Source organism: Tursiops truncatus, chromosome 12, assembly GCF_011762595.2.
Source record: "Tursiops truncatus isolate mTurTru1 chromosome 12, mTurTru1.mat.Y, whole genome shotgun sequence".
Lineage (NCBI taxonomy): Eukaryota > Metazoa > Chordata > Mammalia > Artiodactyla > Delphinidae > Tursiops > Tursiops truncatus.
In genome coordinates this window covers 30,177,027-30,189,737 of record NC_047045.1, presented here as the reverse complement: position 1 = coordinate 30,189,737, position 12,711 = coordinate 30,177,027, and the positions used below count along the sequence as shown (strand labels likewise).

At 35.6% G+C, this 12,711-nt stretch overlaps 1 long non-coding RNA gene across 1 annotated transcript in view; it reads right to left on the bottom strand.

Moving 5' to 3' along the window:
* Positions 1-4,043: 4,043 nt before the first annotated feature.
* The window catches only part of LOC141276083 (uncharacterized), a 134,121-nt gene continuing 125,453 nt past the window's right edge, over positions 4,044-12,711 (bottom strand). Inside the window, exon 5 of the long non-coding RNA XR_012325022.1 lies at positions 4,044-4,435. This is a non-coding gene — a long non-coding RNA (uncharacterized lncRNA). The remainder of the gene's footprint in view (positions 4,436-12,711) is intronic.

Sequence of the window (12,711 nt, the reverse complement as noted above, 5' to 3'; positions counted from 1 at the left end):
AACCAGCAGAATTTGCTGCCAGTGATAAAATTTGAGCCTCACAATACTTAAGATTTTTCTGAGGAAAATGGTGGTGATATTGACCAATACGATGTTTTGATATTTGGAAGATATGCATAATTCCGTGAACCAATATTTTCTGAATGACCAATGTATGTGTTAAATACATGCATGGGTAAAATTATGCACCGGTAAAAGACCCATTCAGAGTGCATAATAAACTAGTGGATTTTAATGTAACAAAGTATCAAGAGTATATTGATATGATTTCAGATTCCACACACTCTTCTTCAAAAGAACCACTTGCTGAGTTTTGGTGTAGTATCAAAGAATACATACAATTTTATGTGATGACAACTAGATATGTGCATAAGGCCATATTTTCTTCACGTACTTCAATCATAAGAATGAATTGCAGCAGATGAAGATACAGATATAAGAATTGACTACTGTCTATTAACTTAGACATTAAAGAGATTTACAGAAGTATAAAATAATGTCATTCTTCTCCCTTAGTTCTTTTTGTTTGGGAGTTATTTTTTCATAAAAATGTTGTTTATGTTAGCAGGTAATGGGTTTAGTATTGTTATTTTAAATGAATTGTTTAAAAATATTTAAAGTTTTTTCCTCGTTTTAATTTTTAATAGTAAATAGAGACAGATATAACCCAAGGTCTTATTTCTTATTTTTTATTTTTTTGCGGTACGCAGGCCTCTCACTGTTGTGGCCTCTCCCGTTGCGGAGCACAGGCTCCGGAAGCACAGGCTCAGCGGCCATGGCTCACGGGCCCAGCCGCTCCGCAACATGTGGGATCTTCCCGGACCGGGGCACGAACCCGTGTCCCCTGCATCGGCAGGCGGACTCTCAACCACTGCGCCACCAGGGAAGCCCCCAAGGTCTTATTTTAATGGTGAGAAATTTAATTTGAAACAGAAAACCGGGATTATTCAGACAGTTTATCTTATTTCTATGGGACTCATAGCATCTCACATGTGCTTCCCTCAAATTTTCCATTAAGCTAGAAAGACTCAATAGCAGAAGAAGTTTGTTGGTGTAAATTTTGTGACCTGACTAGGATCACAAAAAGATGCCAGATTCCTCTTATTTGGAATGAGAAAATTGAAGTTCAAAAGCATGTGACTTTTGACATTGCAATTAAGCCAACAGGGGGAGCCTGCAGAACAGACAGAAATGTCTGGGGTTAATTATTCTAAATGTTGCAACTGTTGTTTTCTCTAAATTCCTAAGAATCAGAATGTTTGCTACAACCTTTTAAAAACTGAATAAAGGAGGATTACCTTATGATTTCTGATTCTATCATTTTCTTCAACACAAAACATATTTTCTACAACCAAACCAAGGCCTCCACTTAGCAACTGAGTTAGATATAGCATCATATACTATTCAAGCATCTCCTTAAAATTAAGATGATGTCAGTCATCTAAACTTCAATTTTTATATATTTAATATAAGGATACTAAGATTTGTTCCTTAGGGTTGTTGTGAGATTGAAAAGAGATAACAAGCTTGAAACCACCCAAAACTCCCCCAAAATCATGTGCTTAAATACTTTGGATTTCATTTGATACTTTCATTTTTTTGGCCCTATTAGTTCCTCTAACAATAAAATAGTTCTCATCCATAAAAACATGGCCATAAAAACATGCTTTTGGGGCTTCCCTGGTGGCGCAGTGGTTGAGAGTCCGCCTGCCGATGCAGGGGACACGGGTTTGTGCCCCGGTCCGGGAAGATCCCACATGCCGCGGAGCGACTGGGCCCGTGAGCCATGGCCGCTGAGCCTGCGCGTCCGGAGCCTGTGCTCTGCAACGGGAGAGGCCACAGCAGTGAGAGGCCCGTGTACCGCAAAAACAAACAAACAAACAAACATGCTTTTGAGATCTCTCACAACTGCGAGTAAGGATAATTGACCTTTGGCCTTGGCGCCCATCTCAGGCGCAGGGTTTGCAGTGAAGCTGTGGCTTCCCACAGGCTGCTCCCACTCAATGGCTGACAAGGCAACAATACTAAGACGGCCTGTTCCTGGGAAAATCACAATTCTCAGTATTCTAACCAGAAGTGTTGAGAGTTCAAAAAATCAAGTTGCACAAAATTATAGAGCTAAAGAGCTGAGAATGTTTAACTGAATTTGTTACTAGGTGGAAGGCTATCTTGAAATATGGAACTACAAAGATTTGTGAAATGGTTTTGGTTGATTATGAATAAGATACAGAATGTAAAACGTGATATCAGTTAACCCAAAACCTTTGTAATCACAATCTCAATTCAGAAAATCAAATCCATTCTATTTTTTGTATGGTATCTTCTAAACATACGTACATTTTAATTGGTAATATAAATTGTTATCATGTATTTTACTGACTTCTAGTCTATCATATATTCAAGTCTTACAGACAGACAGACACACACACACACACACATATTTTAGTGCTCGTTCAAATATAGAATGGAGTCACCACCTTGGGAAAACAAGTAATTGAAGGAGAGAAAAGAGGATTAAACTAACCCACTTCCTGCTCTTGATCCCCATAATCTTAAATTTAATATATTCTGAATCAGCTTTTCATACCTTTTTAGAACTAGAATACTAGAAATAGAATTCAAATTATATTTTCTGTTATAAACATACTTAGACTATATGTATAATAATAAAAAGTAAACATATAATAGTAAAACAGTAAGTGATAAAAAGCAAAAATTACTTTAAATATTTTCTGTACTCTGCCCTAATATCTAAGCATTTCAGTAGCTTTTCTTAGACATTAAATTTATTTGTAATCATAATACCAGTTTATATCCAAAACTCTCATAACCCAATCAAATTTCAAATTTAGACAAAAAATATATTCTTCAGTTACATATAAACTTCTGGAGTGGAAAACAGTGGCAATTATATAATTGGCAATGTTGATGACCATGGTGATTACAGCTTAGCACTCATTACTTTTCAGTTTCCCTAATATTAACTCAGTCTCACAACAGCTCTATCAGGTAAGGGAAGTAGATAAACCTTTTTTCCTAAAGAGAAAAGCATAGCAGTTCAGGTGATTTATTTGTTATCAAATAAATTGTTCTGATTTGTAGCCTCCTCCTCTAGATCACAAATAACATGCAGTGAGGGAAAACTGCCCTTACACAATTCAAATCCACAGGGTCTGTTCACCGTTCATTTATTATTTTACCAGATCCTTGTATTAGAGTTAAAGGAATATAGATACTAAGCTTTTGAGACCAATCTTATTTTCTTGATAACTAGATCTTACCATATTTTACTTATCAGTTAAAATGGTTCAAGTCAAATGGGAACATTTTAAAAGTAAATTGCATGTAAATATGTCAATTATTCCCAACTTGGTCTATAGATTCAGTGCAGTCTCATCCCAGCAAGTTATTTTGTGAATATCAACAAACTGATCTTAAATTGTATATGGAAAAGCAAAAGACCCAGAAAAGCCAAAACAATATTGAAGGTGGAGGACTGACAGTCTATAGTTCAAGATTTACAATAAAGCTACATTAGTCAAGACAGTGTGGTGTTGGCAAAAAGATAGACAAATAGATCAGTGGAACAGAATAGAAAGTCCAGAAATAGATCCACATAAACACAGTCAACTAAACTTTGACAAAGAAACAAAGATAATTCAATGGTGTAAAGATAATTTTTTCATTAAATGAGGCTGGAATAATTAGACATCTATATGCAAAAAAAAAATCTGGACACAGAACTTAACATTATTCAAAAAAATTTACTCAGAGTGAAGTAAGTCAGAAAGAGAAAAGCAAATACCGTATGCTAACACATATATATGGAATCTAAAAAAAACCCAAAATGGTCAGAAGAACTTATGGGCAAGACGGGAATCAAGATGCAGACCTACTAGAGAATGGACCTGAGGATACGGGGAGGGGGAAGGGTAAGCTGGGACGAAGTGAGAGGGTGGCATGGACATATATACACTACCAAACGTAAAATAGATAGCTAGTGGGAAGCAGCCGCATAGCACAGGGAGATCAGCTCGGTGCTTTGTGACCACCTAGAGGGGTGGGATAGGGAGGGTGGGAGCGAGATGCAAGAGGGAGGAGATGTGGGAACATATGTATATGTATAACTGATTCACTTTGTTATAGAGCCGAAACTGACACACCATTGTAAAGCAATTATACTCTAATAAAGATGTTAAAAAATAAAAAAAATTTTAAAAAGTGAGTAAAAAAAAAAATTAACTCAAAATGTATCATGGACCTAAGTGTAAAATGCAAAACTATAAAACTCCTAGAAAATAGCACAAAAAAAAATCTAGATGACCTTAGGTATGGTAATGACTTTTTACTTACAACACCAAAGGCTTGATCCATGGAAGAAAGAATTGACAAGCTGGACTTCATTAACATTAAAAATTTCTGCTCTGCAAAAACACTGTCAAGAGAATTAAAAAAAAAAAGCCAAAGATTAGGAGAAAACATTTGGAAAAGACATTTCTGATAAAGGACTGTTTTTAAATATATACAAAAATCTCTTTAAATTCAACAATAAGAAAACAAACAACCCAGTTAAAAAGTGGGACAAAGGCTTGAACAGACACCACACCAAAGAAGATATACAGATGCAAATAAGAATATTAAAATATGTTCCACATACTATGTCATCATGGAAATGAAAATTTAAACAACAAAGAGATACTACTTACACACCTATTAGAATTATCAAATGCCAGAACACTGACAGCACCAAATGCTGGCAAAGATGTAGAGCTAGGAACTCTCATTCATTGCTAGTGGGAATACAAAATGATAGAGCCGCCTTGGAAGTTAGTTTGGCAATGTCTTACAAAACTAAATGTAATCTTACCATACTGTCCAGCAATTATGCTCCCTGGTATTTACCCAAAGGAGTTGAAAACTTGTCCTGCATGCAGATGTTTATAGCAGCATTATTCGTAATTGCCAAAACTTGGAAGCATAATTCATAATAGTCAAAACTTGGAATCTACTAAGTTGCCCTTTAGTAGAAGAATAGATTGGTACTGTGGTACATCCAGATAATAGAATACTATTCAGCGCTAAAAAGAAATGAGCTATCAAGCCATGAAAAGATATGGAGGAAGCTTAAATTCCTATTACTAACTGAAAAAAAGCCCATTTGGAAAGAATATGTGCTGTATGACTCCAACTAAAGGACATTCTGGAAATGGCAAAGCTATGGAAACAGTAAAAATATCAGTGGTTACATTGGTTAGGGGGAAGAGAAGGATAAAGAGGCAGAGCACAGAGGACTTTTAGAGCAGTGAAGCTGCTCTATAATACTACAATTGTTGATACATTTCATATGTGTCCAAACCCATAGAATGCACAACACCAAGAGCAAACCCTAATGTAAGCTATGGACTTTGGGTAATAATGATGTGTCAATGTAGGTGCATCAGTTGTAACAAAAGTAGTATTCTGGTGAGTGATGTTGATAGTAGGGGAGGCCGTGCATGTGTGGAGGGCGAGGAGTGTACGGAATCTCTCTGTACTTTGTGCTCAGTTTTACTATGAACCTAAAACTGCACTAAGAAATAGTCTATTTTTTTGAAGTAGATTTCATACCATCTGCATAACATCTTAAAATGATAATCTGAGAGTTGGGTACTGGAAGCAGTATTTTACAGAGCTTTGGGAGTTTTCCTTCAGAGTCTTCATAATGCTGTTGGGCTTCTACTTTAAAAGACTTCATTTTGCTAAGGGGTGGCATATTTCCCACTTTGAAGATTCTAACATGTTTTAAAGGTCCTGTCTTTGAAGAAATGAATATCTGTGGGATTCCCTGATGAGAAGATTTTCTATTCCAGGAGAAGAGAAGTCCTCTGTTGAAATTATTTACCAGATTATGGTTTTAACCCTGGAGACAGTCTAATCCCTGACAGGGTTATCATCTTTTTGAAAATATTAATATGTTTGGAAAAGGTTCTACTTCTGAAGAAATTCTTGTTGCTAGAAGGAGGCTATCTTTAAAGTTTTTAGCAAGTTGTTGTTCTCAAGTATATTCGGTAGCATAGGATGACCTCACTGGGAGAACATTAAAGTAAGATGCGATTTCTTCTATCAGCATTTTTATAGAATTCTATGAACATTAGAATAGAACTAGTATCTCATGAAGTGTGTAAATCAATATTTTCATTTATTAAATTAAGTTAAAATGTTAAATGAAATCTATTTAACTTAAAATTATATATATGCCTTATTGGTCATTTTGGCATTTTATTTTTTTTTAATTTTCATTTTATATTGGAGTATAGTTGATTAACAATGTTGTGCTAGTTTCAGGTGTACAGCAAAGTGATTCAGTTATACATATACATGTATCTATTCTTCTTCAAAGTCTTTTCCTATTTAGGTTATTACAGAATATTGAGTAGAGTTCTCTGTGCTATATAGTAGGTCCTTTTGGTTATCTATTTTAAATATAGCAGTGTGTACATGTCAATCCCAAACTCCCAATCTATCCCTCTTCCTCATCCTTCCCCTCTGGTAACCACAAATTCATTCTCTAAGTCTGTGAGTCTGTTTCTGTTTTGTATTTGAAATATATGAGTCACATAAGCAATGATAAATATTAGGTCTAGCATTAGTCTACTAATAAAAGAAACACATGCTCTCTATCAATTGTCCTTTTTTATTCCATTTCTAAAACACCAAACATTTCCAAAGATGACACAAATATTTATTTGGAAAATTCACATGAGTGAACTGAAGGAAGAGAAAATAAATAGAGGACCTGTAATTATAAACACTTTAATGTTTTTATAAAGAAAATAAAAGTGAAATGAGAGAAAGGAAGGAGAAAAGAGAAGTGAAGAAATGTTAGGTAATTAAACAAATAGGCTAGAAAGTCCAAGATCAAGGTGCTGGCAGATTGGGTAACTGGTTAGAGCCCACTTCCTGGTTAAAAGATGGTGTCTTCTCTGTGCCTTCACATAGAAGAAGGCAAAAACTAGCTCTCCAGGATCTCTTTTATAAGGGCACTGATCCCATTCATGAGGGCTCCGTCATCAAGACCTAAGCCCCTTTCAAAGGCCCTACCTCCTAATACTATTACGTTAGGCATTAGGTTTCAACATATGAATTTTGAAAGGATGCAAACTTCTGATCTATAGCAAGAATCAAGCCATGTTCCACTTTCTTCTTGAAGCCAACAATGGCATCAGAGCCCACTAAACCTCTGTTTTCCCTGAACTGCAACAGTATATGTTCTTGTATATCCCTTGGTCAAGGTCTAATGTTGAGTTAATTGTGGAAAGAAGTAGGCACAGGGCCAGTTCTATATGTAATATGACTTTGTATTTTGAGTTTAACATTTTAATTCAGAGAATTCCTGTTAATATAATATGTTGTACAAAGTGAGATTTATTAGTGACTTCAGCGTTTGGCTAGTTCAACAGAACCAAATCTCCTATTTAATCATGATCCAATTTTAACAAGGCATTGTTTGATGGCTCTTTAGAGTTGTATTTTTCCCTTGAATGAAATGTTCATATTGTTGTTATTAACCTCTACTTTAAATAGATACCCAATCTAGTTATTTCTAGACATTAGAATGAGAAATAAATTTTTCATTGTGTATTTATTACTTTACTTACTATCTTTAAAACTTCACCCATAAAGATGAATCTACTCAATGTCACCTGTTATTTAACTGAATATGTTTATGTTAACACAGAGCAGACTCCTCTGATCCAGAGGTTTGCACTCCATGAGCGTATGTGGATTCAATGTCCCCCAACGTTCTTTCATATGAATCAATGCAGAATTTGTTCATATAGCAAATCATAACTTCATATGAAAAAAGAAAAGAAATGCAAATTACAAATGCAAGTCTGGGCACTAAAATTCCATGGCAGAACTTGGTACTCAATCTGATAATCTAAAACATCATTAATTACAATTTTCAGAGATCATGAATCTAATTATGTTATATCCATTTACAATCTTTTTCCAATGCAGTATACACATACACGTATTGATCAATTAGTCATCAACTATTTAGTGTATATATACTATGAATACAGTAGTTATTCTACTGTGGTCAGAAGCTCTGTATAAGAATTTCATTTAATTTTGTGTTTTTGTCCAAATGATAACCAGAAGGCCTAGGAATAATTATCTCAGAGACATGGAGGTATGGCTGTGAGGGAAGTCAAGAGAGAGGGCATCTGGATGATAAAAAAGAAAGAGGGAAAATCAAGAAGCAGAGAAAAGTATTAATGAAATTCTGGATATGGATGGCATTTGTGTTATAGATGTCTAATTCCAGAAAGGTTAAAGGCATTTTAACTCTTAATTCCATAATGGGGCCAGATGGGGGAAACACATATGCCAGTCTGATCCCTAGTAGTTCTTACCTCTCTGACCTGGGTGAATAAGTAATTTGAATGGAGGAAAAAGGCAAGTATTTTAGATGCTAAAATCCCAGGAAAGACAGAATAAACTTATGTGAAAAGAGCTTGAGAATGCTTAATATACCCCACAGAGTACAGACAGATGCAAATTGCCTTCTTTAAAGCATGTGCGGCAATTCTGCCCCAAAGAGTTTCTAAAATCTCACCCAAAACTAAGATCTTCTATAAGAGTGAAGATGCATCTTTTAGTTGATTCTATCATGCTGTTTACGCTCCTTAGTTCACATCTGAAATAATTTGATATTTGCAGTTCTTACAAACTACATTCTTCAAAATATTTTGAATGTAATTGGCTTTAAATGGCAGATAGTAGCATAGTTCAGCGCTAATAGTCATATATTTATATATAGATCAAAATGCATACATTGCAGAATATTTAATGATCCCCCAGTGAGAAAAGATGGAATAAAGAAATATATTTAATATAACCTATTTAACAATTGTCAACCAAATTGAATTGCTTTGGCTTTTTTAGGGGATAATTCTCTAAGGACAATCATGTAAGAAGCAATGCGCATGGTCACTAAGGCTATTTTTGTTCTGTTTCAGGCTTAAAATATACCAAGCAAATAGTGTAAGATGCTGAAAAATATATATATATATACTCTACCCTGATTAATGAATGCTATAGATATCCTTCTGCTCTGTCTGCTTGGTTAGCTTTGTTTCAAATGCGATACAGATCTCATGCTGCACGGCAGATCCAGAAATAATCCATGTTCCTTTAAATTCAGGCAATGCATCATATTCTATTACACTGTGTCACATCAGTCTATGACAGTAAAACATGAGTTATGTGGATATGGACCAGTAAGTGAACTGGTCCCGACAAATGGACAAGTTGAAGATCAAGTACAGTGTTCTCATGAAAAAATATTTTTAAAAATAATATCATAAATAATATATAAGACTTGAAGGGCACTGCTTCTTATTTACTCACATAATCAGCATCCCACATAATCATGCCCCCAAAACTGAAAAATGAATCTTGACCACATGCATTTATATGATCTGGAACTTAAATAAAAGTTTCCTGTGTCAAATTTCACCTTTGTATTTTATCAGATATTAGTTATGGAAAAGATAAATAATGCATCAGAGTCTCTCTTCACGTCAGCTATATCTAACAAAACAATAATGGGAGACATTAGAGACGAAAAAGAAAGGCTTTCAAGGATAAGAAATTTTGATTGTTGTAAATATCAGTATTATTCCAGTGGGGTCTTAAGGAAGGGTATGTGATCAAAGCAGTGAGAAAGTTAAATTGCTACATCATTACTATTGTGATAGTTCTAATTAATTAACAGTTACTGTGCCCTGATCTGCTAGGTACTTCAGAGAATTTTAAAATGTACACAGTTTTAAGCTATATAATAAGTTCCAAACAAGAGAGAATATAAAATAAATTAAAAACAAACTTGAGAATAATTGGAGGGAAAATTAAGAATAGACGACAATTTAGAATGTTGCAAATCTAAAGTTCTCTGATACTGCAATCTGATTATATACAATGTTTAATAAAATTGAGTGTGCTTTAAATAGAATTGATAAGAAATTGAGGAAGATTCTAGGTATATAATAAATACTCTTTGACATAAATCATAGCAATACTTTTTTGGTTCTGTCCTAAGGCAAAGGAAGAAAAGCAAAAATAAACAAATGGGACCTAATTAAACTTATTTGCTCAGCAAAGGAAACCATAAACAAAATGAAAAGACAACCTACAGAATGGGAGAAAATATATGACTGATAAGGGGTTAATATCCAAAATATGTAAATAGCTCATACAACTCAACATTTAAAAAAAAAAAAACCCAATTAAAAAATGGGCAGAAGACCTGAATAGACATTTTTCCAAAGAAGACATACAGCTGACCAACAGGTACATGAAAAGATGCTCAACATCTGTAATCATCAGGGAAATGCAAATCAAAACCACAGTGAGATATCATCTCACAACTGTCAGAATGGCTATCATCAAAAAGAACACAAATAACAAATGTTGGCCAGGATGTAGAGAAAAGGAAACCCTCATACACTGTTGGTGGGAATGTAAATTGATGCAGGTACTGTGTAAAACGGTATGGAAGTTTCTCAAAAAACTGAAAATAGGACTACCATATGACCCAGCAGTTCCACTGCTGGGTATATATCCAAAAAAATCAAAAACACTAATTCGAAAAGATACATGCACCCCAATGTTCATAGAAGCATTATTTACAATTGCTAAGGTATGGAAATAACCTAAGTGTCCATCAACAGAGGACTGGATAAAGAAGATGTGGTGTATATATATATATATATATATATATATATATATATATATATATATATATATACATACAATGGAATACTACTCAGCCATAAAAAAGAGTGAAATTTTGCCATTTGCAACAACATGGTTGGACTGGGAGGGTATTATGCTAAGTGAAATAAGTCAGACAGAGAAAGACAAATACTGTATGATATAACTTAGATGTAGAATCTAAAAAAATACAACAAACTAGTGAATATAACAAAAAAGAAACAGACTCACAGAACAAACTAGTAATTACCAGAGGGGAAAGGAAAGGTGGGGAGGGGCAATATAGGTGTAGGGGATTAAGAAGTGCAAACTATTATGTATAAAATAAGCTACAAAGATACATTGAACAACACAGGGAATATAACCAATATTTTATAATAACTATAAATGAAGTATAACCTTTAAAAATTGTGAATCACTACATTGTACACCTTCAACTTATGTAATATTGTACATCAACTATACTTCAATTAACAAAATAGATTCTAAGTATAGAAGTCGAGCCCTGGTCCGGGAAGATCCCACATGCCGCGGAGCAACTAGGCCCGTGCGCCACAGCCGCTGAGCCTGCGCTCTAGAGCCCATGAGCCACAGCTACTGAAGCCTGCGTGCCCAGAGCCCGTGCTCCACAACGGGAGAGGCCGCCGCAATGAGAAGCCCGCGTGCCGCGATGAGGGCTAGTCGCCGCTCGCTACAACTAGAGAAGCCCGCGCGCAGCAACGGAGACCCAGCGAAGTGAAGGAAATGGAAAAACAAAACAAAATTCCAGCAATGTTAGTAAACTATTATAACATTTTTTACCTAGTGGATTATTCATGATATTTTTACAACAGCCCTCTTTGAGTATCCATATGTCTCTATTCATGCCCCTAAAACTGCCCTTGCAACTTAGAGGAAGAATGTCATATAGAGAAAGGTCATAAGTTATGCAGCAATAAGAAAAAAAATATGAACTGGAAGAGACAACAAATCTTAGTAATACATATTTGGAGAAGGAAATGACCACATTAATTCATTTAATCATTCTTTCATTCAATAAACATCAATTATCAGCTATGTATTAGGAACAGCGTTCAGCAGTCCCGTGCTGAGTCACATTGCAGCTTCAGACAAAAAGAAAAATGTGCACCCCTGTACACACTTACCAAATACCTTCCTGTATTTTGACTTAGTGGAAAAAGTCAATAAAACTCTGCAATCAAAACCATGATTATATATAAAAAGCCCTGCTTTGCTCAATCTGTTTCTATGCCATGTTCAAACCTTATAAACCTAACCAGTGTGGGTTGTGGCACTTGCCAGGCTGGAGGATTGCAGAGGATTGGAAACCACTGGTCATACAATAATGCAGGGTAGTGAAAAGAAACAGAAATCTGTATTTGTTTTATTTTATTTTTATTTTTTTGGCTGCGCTGGGTCTCCGTTGTTGCGCACGGGCTTTCTCTAGTTGCGGCGAGCGGGGGCTAGCCCTCATCGCGGCGCGCAGGCTTCTCATTGCAGCGGCCTCTCCCGTTGCGGAGCATGGGCTCTGGGCACGCGGGCTTCAGTAGCTGTGGCTCACGGGCTCTAGAGCGCAGGCTCAGCAGCTGTGGCGCACAGGCCTAGTTGCTCCGCGGCATGTGGGATCTTCCCGGACCAGGGCTCAAACCCGCATCCCCTGCATTGACAGGGGGATTCCCAACCACTGTGCCACCAGGGAAGCCCTGTATTTCTTCTAAAATGTGGTATTTCGTTCATAGTGTGTTTTTTTTTTTTGCATTCTTTAAACATAGTATTCAAATATTTATCTTGATTATTGAGTATTTGGTGATTGTTTACATTTTGCATTTCACTGGTTTCACCCTAATCCAGGCTTTGGGTTCAAACATGGATTACAAAGAAGAATACAACAGGGCGTCTGCTCTCAAAGAACTAAAACTTTAATAGGAACTTTGTTTCCAAATCGATATC